The 14,394-nt window shown below is 39.7% G+C and overlaps 1 protein-coding gene across 1 annotated transcript in view; it reads left to right on the forward strand.

Annotated features, from left to right (window-relative positions):
• The window catches only part of INSC (INSC spindle orientation adaptor protein), a 242,670-nt gene that overhangs the window by 163,954 nt on the left and 64,322 nt on the right, over positions 1-14,394 (forward strand). The gene's annotated exons all lie outside the window — the stretch shown is intronic.

Here is a 14,394-nt window from a genome sequence, read left to right on the forward strand (position 1 = left end):
CAGGAGTCTTACTACTTGGACTGGCAGAGGGCTAGCGTAATGCACAGACAGTGAGCTCATTCTGCAGGTGGAGTGTTCAGCTGCATTGATCTTATGGCAAACCCAGCCTGCTAAGGTTTTGGAGAAACATTGGCTCTGATCTGAAAGGAAATTGTGCTGCCTTTCCCTGTCTTTCCACTAGTTTAGCTTGCAAGCTCTAATAACATTAAAACATGCTTTAAGCAAGAAGGCTGACGCAGCGACAGGGACACAAAGTAATTTCCTAGAAATAGTAAATACAATAAGCAAAACTCTCTAATCTCTCATTAGGTAATTGTATTTTCATGGGGTCAGCCAGCCTCCCTGGCCAGGTTGAGGTCAGCTCTAAAATATGTGTATTATATACATTAGGCATCTGTTAATGAAGCATAAATTTCATCAGCAATCTGGGTGCCAAAATCAACTCATTTGGGTACATGGTTTGCATCTACAGTGGTGTCTTATGGATTTGTTCCATAGCTGAAACAGCAAGTTTGTGTAGATGCCATGAATGGCATATAATAAGGGGAAAAAAGCAACACCACAAGCATCTTAGAGAAGCATAAATCCTCCGAATTTTTGCTTGATGAAATTCAGAATTCAGAGGGTTGTTAAGATGACAGTAAATAAAGAGTAAGGAAGAGATCACGTTACCAGAGCCAAGAATATCTCATCGGTGCTGATAATTTTTCCTTTGACAAAAGATGAAATAAAAATAGATAAATATGAAGCAAAACCTCCATCTTAGAGCACCCTTTCTTGCTGAAAGGGACTGAGTGGGGCTTCACTTTAAAAATTCACCAGTATTTCGCTCAGATCCATCACAGGGGCCTTGGTAGAGCAGCAGCAAGATGCCACCCTATCAGCAATTAAGCAATAAGATTTCATGCTGCTTACTTCTTCTGTCAGCCTAGGGTGTTCACCGTAGGATTTCTTCCCAACAATGGTGAGTCTAGAAATGAGAACAGGTTCAATAACCATAATGCCAAACCTTATGATGATGGTATGACAACACCCTTCCTTTGCAAGCACATAAGCAAAAATGCTTGTCTGCTTTGGAACTGAAGTGAGGCTTTGTGTTCCCTCTCAATAGGCAGGCTGGAATATCACTTTATTTAACCACCACAGGGTCTAAGGATAGCAATGATGTGGGCCATTTTTTATTGCCCATTAAAGGTGGCAGAAGTGTTCAGAGTAGTAGCCAATGTAAAAAAGAATATGAAATAAAATAAATTCTTCAGAGTTCAGAAACGGCCCCCTTTCATTCATTAAGTTTCCATAGCTGAGCACAGGATTTGTGTGTGCTTTGGCAGTGAAAAATAACATAACATTTTGGAAGAGCAAACTTTACCAGTAGCACATGTTGGAGCAACACTATAGGCTCCAAGTTGTGTTAAGCCAACTGTAAGTTTGACAGCAGAAATATATCAGTCTCACTGAACAAATAATCTGAGGAATATATGTAGATCCATGGGAGCTGTTCTCTTAGTTTCGATTCAGTACTTTTCATGCAAAATAAAAGTGAAATTTTAGTAGGCAATAGCATGAGCAAATTATTGGGAAAAAGAATACACCATGCCAAGAATTGTTCCTCAAGACGTTGAATCCCAATGAGAACTGATGACCAGCAAGTGTGTGAGGGGAAAAGATGATCTCCTAATTCTTCATTCCTCTTCCTTTTCCAGGAGAGGATGGGTAAGTAAAGGCGAGTTAGTCCTTCTTACTCCTGTGTATCCAAACTGCAGGGGGCAAGGAACTGAAGAAATAGCAATATGGAGAAGGAGAGGGATCTATCTCTGTTTTTCTATGTGAATAAGAGAAGGCAGATATAGACTTCTATCGAATCCAAGCCACAGTCTGATACTAGATACCTGTACATGTATTTTAAACCTCAAGTTTATGCTGCTTAATAAACAAACCTTACAGTTGAAAATATATGAATCTAAGTGCAGCATACGCTACCTGTTAATTCCTGTAGATTTTATGTTCCCTCTTCCTCACAAAAAAATATTTTTCTTCTTGCAAATAAAGGAAAGTCTTTCTGTTTTCCTAACTTATGAATAGAAAATCTGACTTCAAGGGACAGATCTCAATGATCTTCTTAATTGACATAATTATCCTGAGGTTGACTTTTGAAGTGTTATATAGGCGTCTAGTTACAGAACTCCATGTAGATTTTGTTCCTCACTTGAAAAACACATCCTTTTCTTGCTCTCTCAGAAAATATTTATCAACTTAATAAAGAGCTTGATAAGGTCATTTCTTGGTGAAATCCACCCCTCTCATGGACAGGGACCACTGAATATAGATTTTCTTCAGAGCTTCTTCAATTATGCCACCTGCTGCCATGAATCATGCCATTCTGTTTGTACAGTTTGGTGGCTCAAATGATTAGAAGATATCATGATGAATGGTGCCATGCAGTACGTAAAATGTACCCATGGATACTGAAGAGAACTTGGAATATTTTTGGTGGCTTATATGTGTATATGGTATAGTGCTAAGTATCCAGCAGCTAGGTACTCCATTGTGCCTTTGTACATTATGAGCTATTGCTAATTATGTAACACTGAATTTTTGTGTAGTTCAAGTCCAATTAGTCTGACACTAGCCTGACTAAGCGTCTCTCTTGCACAGCTAAGGGGGAGGCTGACTGCAGGACAAAATACTAAGAGGTAGTAGCCAGTAACAGAGAACAAAGTTTTGGTAAAGAATAACCAGTGGATGAATAAGTTACATGGTTTGGGTATAAAACAGGACATTTCTGAGATGGAATGAAATATATCTGAAAAGGCGTATGAAGGCATGACCCTTAAAAGCAGTTAGCATTCCTGTAAACTGATAGTTCTTCATTAGTGGAAATGAAAAGCTTAAAGCCTTTTCTATGTGCGTCCATACCTGGCTGTAAAACATAGCGAGACCCACAGAAGCCCTTCCATCTACTTCAGTGGGCTTTGGGACAGACCAGTGATTGTCCCGTTGGAATGACGTTACAAGGTACCTTCAGAGAGGTTGATTGTTTCCATTCTGCTGCAGGTAAGAGTTACAGTCTAATGGTTAAGAGGCTTTTTATGCATACTAGTTGAAAAGAAGCAGATCCTGATTACTTCTGCAAAAGCAAGCAGTGAGTGAGACACCTTAGGTTTTTAACACTGTCAGCTTCCAGGTTAAACAGGACTGATTCTCTTTTTGAAAATCTCAGTACTGTTGAAATTACTGCAAACAGTATCATGAATTTCTTGGGGGGAAAAAAAATCAATTACATATTTCCCCCTTTATCCGTCTAGCTCTGGGGAATGTAACGCTGCTGAATATGCTGGCTTTTGTAAGAGATGTAAAACAGAGTCTGTGATCATTTGTGGTCATTAAGGATCACTTTTTTTTTTCTTTTCTCATGAATAGAGGTGTTAGTGAAGGTGTTCTGGCCTAATTCCAGCTCCGGTAATTGGATTTTTTTTTTTTTTTTTTTTTTTTTTACCTACACACATTCCTTCAGCAGTTTCATTTGGCTATGTATGTTGGGCTCAATTCTGTGTTGCCCCATTGGCCCCCCTTTTGTCAGCTAGACTGATGCAAACAGACACCAAGATGACTGTAAGCTCTCCTTTCCCTCCCATACAGCCCTTTGTCCCAAAAATGTAATTAATGTTTGACACAGCTTCACCAGATGTGTTTTCAGTGGTATATCTGTACCACCTCTCCAGCAATGGATGGTAGGGGTGCATTTCTAGATCGTAGTATTCTGTAGGGACCCAAAAAGGGAATGGAACATCTATTGGAGAGAGACTGGACATTGGAGGCAGAGCCATTCTAACACAGTGATTTTTAGCCCTGTAGTGGCACACAGGAACACTGCCAGGTCAGCTTGTGGCAGGAGGTGTTACCCGCCAGGTGCTTACAGTTGGATTTGTAGTCATGGGGGGTATTGGCAAGAGATAAAAATTGTTCTGTCTCTCCGTGTAACCTGGTAAAATGCTTCCAAAATTTGTCAGCGAGGGGATGAATACACTGAAGGTAGAAGTACAGCATTAGATGGGAGAAAGGAAGAAACACATGAGGCTGCGGCAAGAAGCTGAATCAAAATAATACTTTCTTTGCTCTGACCTATATGAAGACATAATGGAAGACAAGGTTGCTGTCTTTCTGCTGCTGTGGCTACCTGAAGTCACTAAAGATGATGAAAGGTCAGATACAATGCAAACCTCTCATTTTTCATCTAGACTAAATAGTTTCCAATGTGTTATATGCCACCGGTTTTAGCCCTTCTACCCTATGTTATCTAGGGGCTCTTCAGCCAGCCATGAGACACACTAGGATCCTTAAACAGTCTGGGGTGGCTGAGGTTTGGCGAACCACTAGAAATCTGTTTGTTTGGTCTCTCCACAGATATCAGTGGAGCTAATATGGGGTCAAGCAACCCAGCTCAGAGATTTCCTCTCAGACATCCCTTGTCCTGTGTAACTCCATGTATGCCACAGTTTTAAATCCACAGGTAAACCCTTACCCCTACACCAGAAAAAGTCCTTTCTCTCACAGAAGAGTGATTAGGGATCACCATGTGTTTACCTAGACTGGAAATTCCCCCAGTCCTCCTTGGAGGTTATTTTTAAATAAGAGTGACAGAGGGTCCCAAATTAGAGCACAGTCCAAAACCCAGGGTTAAAAGCCTGCAATGACAACTTTTTGTCAGGTGGACTCTCACACTTTAGGTGACAGATAGTACCTCTATCCCTGGTCTGTGACCATCACCAGAACTGGAGATCACAGACATGCAGTGTAGAGAGGACAGGCATCCAGGATAGACAAAAGCACTGTAATTAGGAAAAATGCATCTATAGTGCTAATGCCTATTCCTCTTTTCAGGAATATGAGTGTATTTGCTCCTAGAAAACTTCACCATAGGCAATGAAGGGTTAAAAATGCGTTTCAAAATCAGCTTCTATTGGACTATTTTGTTTGGCCAATATCTGACATGGGTTGTACTGAGCACGTTTTGCCACCTGGCCAATTTTTTTTCCTGCCAAGCTATTCACTCAGGCTTGTGGTGTGAAAAATAGATGTTTAATAGTCAATGAAGTACTATAGTGGGTAATAGTTTATAAATTTCCATGACTTATTATGCTCAACCTAAGTGACTGTTTATTAAGTGTATTTAAAGCCCCCCTTCTCATTAACTTACAGTACTGGTGATTCCCTCCTCCCACCACTGCTGTTTTTAATGGAAAATATTCACCCATGTCTTTTGCCTAAGGCATGTGAAACAACTCAGTGGAAAAGAGACTGCCTGGATAAGAACAGGACAGGACATCATCCTTGGCTAGGTACAATGTGTTTATCATTTTCGGAAGTAAAGTGAATCTGAAATATGAGATACGTATGTCGTGGACCAGAAAACCCATAAATGTCCTTTGTATAAAATACAGCTGCCAATAACCTACCCTTTTCTGCTTTGGGTTTAAAGTGAATGAAACGGTCAGTTTTATCAGTAAAGCATGTCTCATGTAAAAAAAAAATATTAAACTGGCAACTTAATTATGAAATACTGCCTTTATTTTCTTAATGAAATTCCATAGTACTTCAGGGAAATATTACATACTAAGGTTAAATAAATTCCCTGTTAACAAAAAACAGGCCTAGGCTTAACTTTAGGGATCTACTCTTAGCTGTGCAATGGGAAGGTGAGTTTCTATAGCTGGGAAAGACTGCTAATTATAAAAGAACATATTTTGTTCCCCTGTATTAACCTATAGAATGAAAAAGGTCATTGGTTGCTCTTGACAAATTCTGTGAAATCTATCAAAAGGATTCCACTGACATCAATGAGATAAGCGTCCTTTTGTCGTATATAATATTTTAGTAATGCTGTGTAAGTAAAACTCCAGATTAATCCCTGAGGTAATGCCATTGAAGCTACTAGGAACATAATACAGTTAAATTTAGTCCTCCAACACTTGGCTTACTGCTTCATGCTCTTTACATCCATTTCCTGAAGGTCACTTGGATAAACATAAGATAATGACAATATGAAAACAGAAAAATTGGTAAGTACTATGATAATGTGAAGACATGGCACTAATAAAAGTAAAGGAAGTTGCGCATAAAATCCCCTCTAGTAAAGAGCATCTGAGCATACAGTTTTTCCAAACTGGGATGTTAAGCTGACACAGATGTTACAGAGCAGCCCCTTCCATATAATCTCAGATGCCACGTATGAAAACAACCACAAACATCGCCTCAACCTGCAACTGCGATAAGTGGAGCAAGAGCAGGGCCACCTGTGCTGCAGGGAGCGAGTGGTTCTCTTTTGGCCTGCTCCCAGGTTCTTCTAAACAGCAGATATAAAAATACGTACCCCCAGCATTGAAGGAGTTAATGTGACATTGCAAAATGAGCTTTGCTATTTGCTGTTTTGTTTGGCCAATAGCTGACACAAGCACATTTTGCCACCTGGCTAATTTTGTGCTGCCAAGTTATTCATTCAGGCCAGTGGTGTGAAAAAGGAGACATTTAATAGTCAACAGAGCACTATATAGGGTAATAGTTTATGATTTTCCATGACTACTTAGATGCTGTTCAAATTATTCTTGATTGAGCAAATTATTCTTTTTTAAAATCATCCCATTCATTTTATTTACTAATGATTCTATCCATTCCCTCCCGTACACCGTTTTTTTAAATAGGAACAATCAGCCATTTCCACGTTTGAGGGGATTTAGCCAAACGAACACTAGGAGCATATTATAGCTTAGATGACAACTTTGAAAGACCTTTTGCCAAGGCGTTGGAGGTAGAGCAAAATTCCTTTCTGAGCTTTCCAGGGAGGTGAGGTGGCCTGTACAGAAACACTGACATCTTGGTTTAGCAGATAAAAATTTTAACCTTCCCTCCCCCCCGCCCCCAGACATTTTATTTTTTCACCAGGTTGTTTTTCAGTTGGTTGGTTGGTTGACTGGTTGGGTTTTAAGCTGAACCACAGCCAAACAGGCCCTTTTTGAAGGGGACATGTCAGGTTATGTGTGAGATATTCCGTGCCAGTGCCAGAGGGGAGGCAGCGCTTCCCCTCAGCTGTCCCCACTCCCAGGGGGTGAGCTGGGAGCCCTGGGGTGCCCTGCCGACAAGGGCAGCCCTGCAGACCCCAGCAGGGAGGGCAGGGCAGGTCCCACAGGGGTAACCAGGGCCAGCCGGAGCCCCACAAGCCGGGTGGGTCTGTGGGGTGAGGCAGGTGGGATGTGGGGCAGGAAAGGCGCCTCAGCGAGGGAGGGCCTGGGCAGAGGGCAGTGCCCAGCCCAGGTAGGCCTCCGGGGCCTCCTTGTCCCTCCTTCCCCAGCAGGGTCAGGGTGGCGCTGCAGGCAGCAGGGGCCGCAGGGCCTTCTGCCCCTTCCCGGCCCTGCTCTGGCTGGCCTAGGGAAGCAAAGCATCCCTGTGTGCCAAAGCCCTGTGCCGCAGTCGGTTGCTGTCTCACCCCCTCTCTCTTGCACTCTCTACCCCATCTCTGTTTTTATTTTCGGTTTAGTTACCTAGTTGAAAACCCTTTAACCCTTTGCTGACAGGGAGTCTTGACAAGGCCACCCAAATTTAATGTTGAAACGACGAACTCTTCCTCAGGATAGCCTAACCGTTAATAGATTAATTATTTATCCTGCAAGGTACTGGTACAGGCACTTACATGCGTGTCAGAGACAGCATTCTTTGGCAGATCGCTTTCATACTTGTTTGCTGTTATATGTATTTCCTAATGTGGTGGAAGCACACAGGAAAGGCAATCCATTGCCTTTCAGAGCAAATGCACTAGCACTGTATGTAAATTGCATTTCCAGACTTTTGCTTACCTTTGTTAAAGCAAAGAGGGAAGGGCAGATCAGGCCATCTTGCTCTACAGATGCTAGTTTATTAAGCTATAATACCAGAAGTTGTCAAAGCAAAATTATGCTCACTTTTGTGAGTTTATCTGATGTCATGTAGTTTAGAAAAACACTGGTGTTAATATTCATTGTATGGCTTAATTGGTTTGATACAGTGTAGCAACACGAGTATAGAGAGATGCTTGTTATGTAGGTCTTCGTGTTGTTTCAAAGTCTTTATTATTATGACAGCAAAGTCTTGTTCATTAAAGTTTCACAATCCATTTTCATTAGGATGAAACTGATTCTGTAAATGAACAGTTGCTCTGAAAAATCAAACCCTTGCAGCTATCACAGGGGAGGTACAAAGTCTGTATTAATTATCAGGAATATGGTGTCGATCGAAGATGTTAATTGCCCTGATGGTTAGTTATTTGGGGAATTGCCATGCATTTCATGCAGGGATAATAAAAATGAATTTTTAAACAAAGAGATCTTAAAATAATATATAATCTGCAGAGAATACCAACATCAAAGGCTTATCTCAAAGCTTTGAATTTTATCTTTGTGGTCCAAAATGTTAAAGATGAACTGAGCAATATTTCAGCTGGTTCAAGTTTGTGAGAGGAAAACAAAACAAGAGTTAATTAACTGTTATTACAAACCTTTTCAACTTTAATTTGACTTTCAAATATTAGCATTTATCTATGAACTATGCTTCTGGGTTTGACAAATTAGCTTTCACAGAACAAGTTTAATTAGGCTTCATTGTGCTTTTATGTCACTTTGCACAGTTCCAGACAATGAATGGATTAACTTACTGAAAGTCATATATTTAAAAGAATTTGTTGAATGCTAAAAAGGTTGACAAAGTTGCAAAGTTTACCAGCCTAATGCAGAAAAGATGCATCCTGTTTAGCATGATAACACGCATTCTTTGTGGAGAACAGCTGGTGCTGACATACACAACCCTGCCTGGCTGCTCTCAATCCCCACAGGCTATGTCACACCCGTACAACCCTGAGGAAGTGTGGGGTGTGTGTTTTCTACCAAAGCCTAATACCTGTGAAGGAGAGGAAGGAGAGGGTGCTACAGGTGCACACCACATGCATGCTGGTTCTCTAGCTGGAATAAAATTATCTCCCTGTGAATTTATGTTTCTGTTTCATTTTTAGATTTTTTATTTTTATTTTTTTTACCAGTGGTGTTAGGGATACTCCATATTTATGCCTGAGAGATCAAAAAAAAGGAAGAAAAGTATGAGACTCCAAAGCAATACAGCAAGCTGATTTGACTCAACATAGTCCCAGGTGACAGTAGTGAATGCTGTAGAAAAGTATAAATAGATCCTGAAGTTTGAGAAGCGTGTTATTGCTCTCCCTCACAGAAAGGTATGTCACCTTAGGACTCTCTAAATACAGATGTGCCAATACAGTAGGTCCTATCTGTGTGTAGGAGAGCTTGTTTTGTGGCTGGGTATTAGACCTTTTCTGATTCTCTCTGACTTCTGGTCCTTCTCTCTAGCCTGTGCTTCTCTGCCCTGCCAGGGATATTGTAGTGCTAAACCTCTTTTTTCTAGACAAGTTAGCTGGTGCTCAGAAGAGTCAGGAGACCTTGAAGAGACCTAAGAGGTGATTTAATGGAAATTGTGCTTGATAACAAAGTCATGGCAGTTTGTGCCCTGGAGAGAAAGAGGAACAGAATTTTTCTAGGTAGCAAAGCAGTGTATCTGACCAAGGAACACATTGGTGATGGCTGCATGTAGGGAGGCAGAAGAAAATGCTTTTAGAAACTGAAAATGCTGAAGCAGCAGCAGGTTTACGCATGCTTACCCATTCTAAATCCCATAGCCATTTCCTTCCTGGTGGTCAGTGTAATTTAGGTTAACGTCAGGACTGTGCTAACTCATGGTTGTGCTACTGCCTGCAGAGTTGTTCCAGGAGCTGATACTGCACCAGGATTGTCCAGTCAGGCCATTTATACTCCAAACATATCCTATATTCCATGAGCAAAAAAAAGCCCATGCCATATATGTTGATTTAGTGGCTCAATGCCAGTTAAGGATTTTCTCCATGCAGGAGCATTGCCTGGGGGCCTGCTGGTTTCCTGGCTAAATGCTGAGGATATGACCTGTTATCTTTTGGGTAAGAGTACTGTTGGACACTGTGGGCTAGCTGAGGAAGCACGCTATGTTTGATAGACAAGAAGAAAGGTCACGTGTGAGAAAGTGTCAAAAAGGGAGGTTAGGAAGATAAGGAAGGCAAAGTAAGAGAAGAAGAGTGATGGACAGAGCCAAAGGCAACAAGGAAGCCGTTATTAAGCAACACTGAGAAATAAACAAAACTAGAGACATTACAGAGGGGAGAAAAAGAAGCGACCTGAAAAATATTTTGCAGTGCAGTGATAGCAGGCTCAAATGAAACCAAAGAAACAAACAACAAGCATCAGGCTGCCACTTAAACCACACTAGGCAGCCAAGATCAAATATGTCTTAAAGATACCTTTGCTGTAGTGACTATTTTGTAAAGGGTCCTTTAAATCTAGGAGAGAGAGGCAGCTTTAGCCCTATCACACTATAAAGTTGCACCTCTTCCTCCTTTCTAGCTGGCAGGTGCCAGCTACTCTGTTTTTCTGTATGCCCATTATTGGAATTTTCCAGTAACTTTGCACAATTTATACAAATACATGCAACGGAAGTCTAGATGAAACCCAGTGAGGAAGAAATTGGAGGGAATGTACAATATGCTTTTATACTTTAAACTCCCATTCCTCTTATCAGGATTTATGAGTGCTCAAGAAGGATGGGCCCACATTAAACACCTTTAACATTATCTTATATTTTCCTAAAATTGTACTCGAAAATACATAAAATCTAAAAGGTTATGTGTATAAGAACTGGCTGGAAATGGAAAAACAGTTTATGGAATACTTTAAAATATTTGACATCATTTCTGTTTTATAAAGTTGAAAAATGAGTAATGTTTGCAAAACACATTCACCGTTTTAGAAATCAAGGTTTTTTCTTGCCTGTCTTATTTTTCCCTTTTGGTACTGAATCAGTTAAAATCCATAATATCTATACATGCTCACTTCCAAGTTTCCTCCTGTTTTCACTCTCTTTTCTCTGCTTCGTGTACATTGGGAAAATTATAATAAAAAAATTAAATAAAAAGGAGCCCCCTCTTTCCTAAGCCCAAGAAATAAAAAAGATTTCAGTTCCAGAATACAAATTTACATGAAACTAAACACCTTATTTTGCTAAAGAGCATTTCTCAACAGCTTTGATATGTAAGACTCTCATACGTACTATCTTCGTCTGAAAACACCTTTTAGTACTCTGTTCATTACTTATCCTGATTGATTCCAATGAGAGATTTCTGAATAAGAGTAGTGTAAAATGTTAAGTAAGGACTTCAGGATTTGGTGTGCTTACATTAAAGTCCCCAGTGTTGGAAAGGTTTATACATTTGCTTTAAATGTGTGCACTGTAAGTACGTCCTTTGAAGTCAGTGGGACAAATCCTCAGTTGGTATCGATTGCTATTCTGCCACTGATTTCAATGAAGTGATAACATTTGTCATAGTTGAAGACCTACCCCACAGGGACTAAATGCTATTGTAAAGTTGCATGCCTAGAAGCTTTTTCTGCACTTGCACCAAGTCTATTTCCTCTCTGTTCCCAGAACTTTCAAGGAGCCTTTTATAGTATTTCATTTCACTGCAGTGATGACAGGAGTTTCATTCCAATGATGGAAGAGAATCCTATACTTCTGTGGAGCATGAAATGTTATAAACAAAAGGCAAGTGATAAATCAGACCCACATACTATGCTTTACTATATACTTGCAATGTATATAGTTTGCTGCTTGTACTGGTGTGGAATTCTTTCAGGTACAGTTTTTGTGTGCGAAGAGATTGTACTCCCTTGTGCCATTTTTCACTCTCCTGAATTCTGGATTCTGTGAAAATGTGGTCATTGAGTTTTTGGGGTTTTTTTTCCTATTGAAAGATGAAATCAAGTAAGATTTTTCATCCATGTTGTCACATCTGACAACAGGGTTACAGGACAATGTATACTCTCAATTTTCACCTGTGCAGCCCCTTCTCTTCTTTCAAGTATTAGCCTGATTTTAGAACATGCTGATCAGAAACCTCTCTCTGAGACTTCCTCATGTTTTCTCTTGTAACTTCTTGTATGCTCGTGGAATGCCAAGTGGGGTTTGGCTGTGTGTAAGGCCACAACATACAACAGTCAATGTTTTTCATGGCTTATCCTTTACCTTTCTCTACTATTTGTCCTCTGGATTCAGTGCCTATGGTAGCATCAAAATGAATGTTTAGGTTGATTTTCATAGACTTGCAATTAGACCCAGAAATACTTTGGGAGGGAAACTAAAAGAAAAATATGAAGCTATTTTTCCAAATGAGCTCTTTCAGAAGATAAGATGGAGCACAAAGGTTGGTACTGGGGAGAGTTGTTGAGTTTTTTAAAAAACAGGCATCAGCATTAATAAAGACACAAAATTCTGAACTTAGATTCTTCCACACTGGAAATTCTGACAGATGAACTTTGGGGCAACAAACTTCAGCTGTGTATGAGACAATTGGGAAAAGATAGGATCATCAGACTTAGCCAAATCATTTTGACATGGCAGTCCTCCCATAAGCAGAACACAAATGTAAGGCTCAGGCTAAGTCTTTTACTGCTGAATCAGGGAATATAAGTATTTTCACACTTCTTTTCTGGAAAACAGCAAAACGATCTTGGGTAATTAGAAACAGTAGCCTTACTTGTAGACTCAGCAATATATAAAATCTATAGCTACCTTTTTATCCAAAGCATGGTTCCCAGACCCCAGAAGACATGGCCCAAGGCCAAAATCTCTAACCCACCCTTACTCCAGGGAGGAATTATGGTCTTTTGCTGAAGGAAGAATGTATGCCTCTTGCTTCTGAGGTAGCAACAACTATGAGTGTACTTAATCCTTGGGGGGGCACCTTCTCTTGTATTGTTTTTCTGGAAACTTCTCCTGTCAGCTTCAAATGCTAAGTCAAGTTGTATTCAGTTACCTTCAGCCAGAAACCAATCTGTTGGATGGAAATGGGGATGATGAAAAGAGGTAAAATATAAATCCTCAGATTTTAGGGGGAGGAGGATGAGTTATTCCCCCCATCTTGTGTGAAAATATAAAGAAAGAAAAGATGTGTTCTTTGGAGGTATTAATCCTTAAGAAATGCATCACTGCAAGAACTTTGGGATGTATTTACTCTGTGGAGACAATCTGTCACTAGCAAACTATGCACTTTGCTCACCAGTAACCTATTGTTACTGCAGATTTTGCAGGTAGATTGTCACCCATTTGCTGAGTCGTTTTGTGCAATCTCTAAATCATTGCAGGCCATCTATTTGAAAAGCGTTAGTGGAGGAAGCATAATGTGCTTTCATGGTAATGTAAAATGCATTAGAAATGAATTGCATGATGCTTACCTCTCAAATTACAGAAAAGACAATGACAACCATATGTGCAAATGCAAATTATATATAAAAATATCACAGATGAATCCCTGAGCTGTAACACTTGTTGTTCATTTCTATAAATATTAACATATCAGGATTTATTTTGACATACCACTAAGATAAGTGCTAGAACTGACAATAATAATGTATAATTTATGTCCTTCATATTACCTTAACATCACTGTGCTTACATTATTGCATAAATTAATTTAATGTTTCTGACATGCAGCAGATTATTCAAGCATTTGTTCTTTTGTCTTCTACTGGTTTCTGTTGCTGTTTTCCAAATTACAGAATATTATTATACTCTAATGTTTATTTTATGGTACATACAATTCATAAAGTCACTTTAAAGTTCTGAAAGCTTTTATTTAGCACTCAGATAAACATGTGTTGTTATATGATGCGGAAGGAGCATTAAAGCTTTTGTATATTAAATAACTTTATGCTTGTGATGCAAATTGACAATAGCTGAGAAATGCAAAGCTCAGGATAAGTTGAATCTGCAGCCTGTACTGTTAGGGTACTTAGGAAATGTATGGTTGGTACTGTGGCTGCGTGCATGTGAGAATCTCTCCCAAACGCATGTAAAAAGTCCTAGCTTTAGAAAAAAAACTGTTGGAATTTGTCAGTTTGAACCACAGTCCTGTCGTTAGCTGGCCCATATGATAAGTTGTGCCTAATCAAGTGTGCATTTTTATATGGCCACCAAGCCCAAAGTTATCTGCTTATTGCATCCCAATGATTATGCTGGAATTTGCTTTGCACTCAAGGCAATAATTCAACTTTTTATTTCATACAAAAAAATCCCCCCACAAAAGGTAGAATATCCTCGCTGGACATACAGTATCTTTTCTTTAAGTTAGAAAAAAAATTCTAAGAATTGACAATTAAACCTCTTCATTTCTTTGCCTTTAATAGAAATGAAAACTAATTCCCTTTAAAAAAAAAACCCAAAAACCAACAACAAAAAACCCCCCAAAACCCCCAACCCACAAACCAACAGCAATCTGTATCA

This window comes from Grus americana, chromosome 5 (assembly GCF_028858705.1).
Source record: "Grus americana isolate bGruAme1 chromosome 5, bGruAme1.mat, whole genome shotgun sequence".
Lineage (NCBI taxonomy): Eukaryota > Metazoa > Chordata > Aves > Gruiformes > Gruidae > Grus > Grus americana.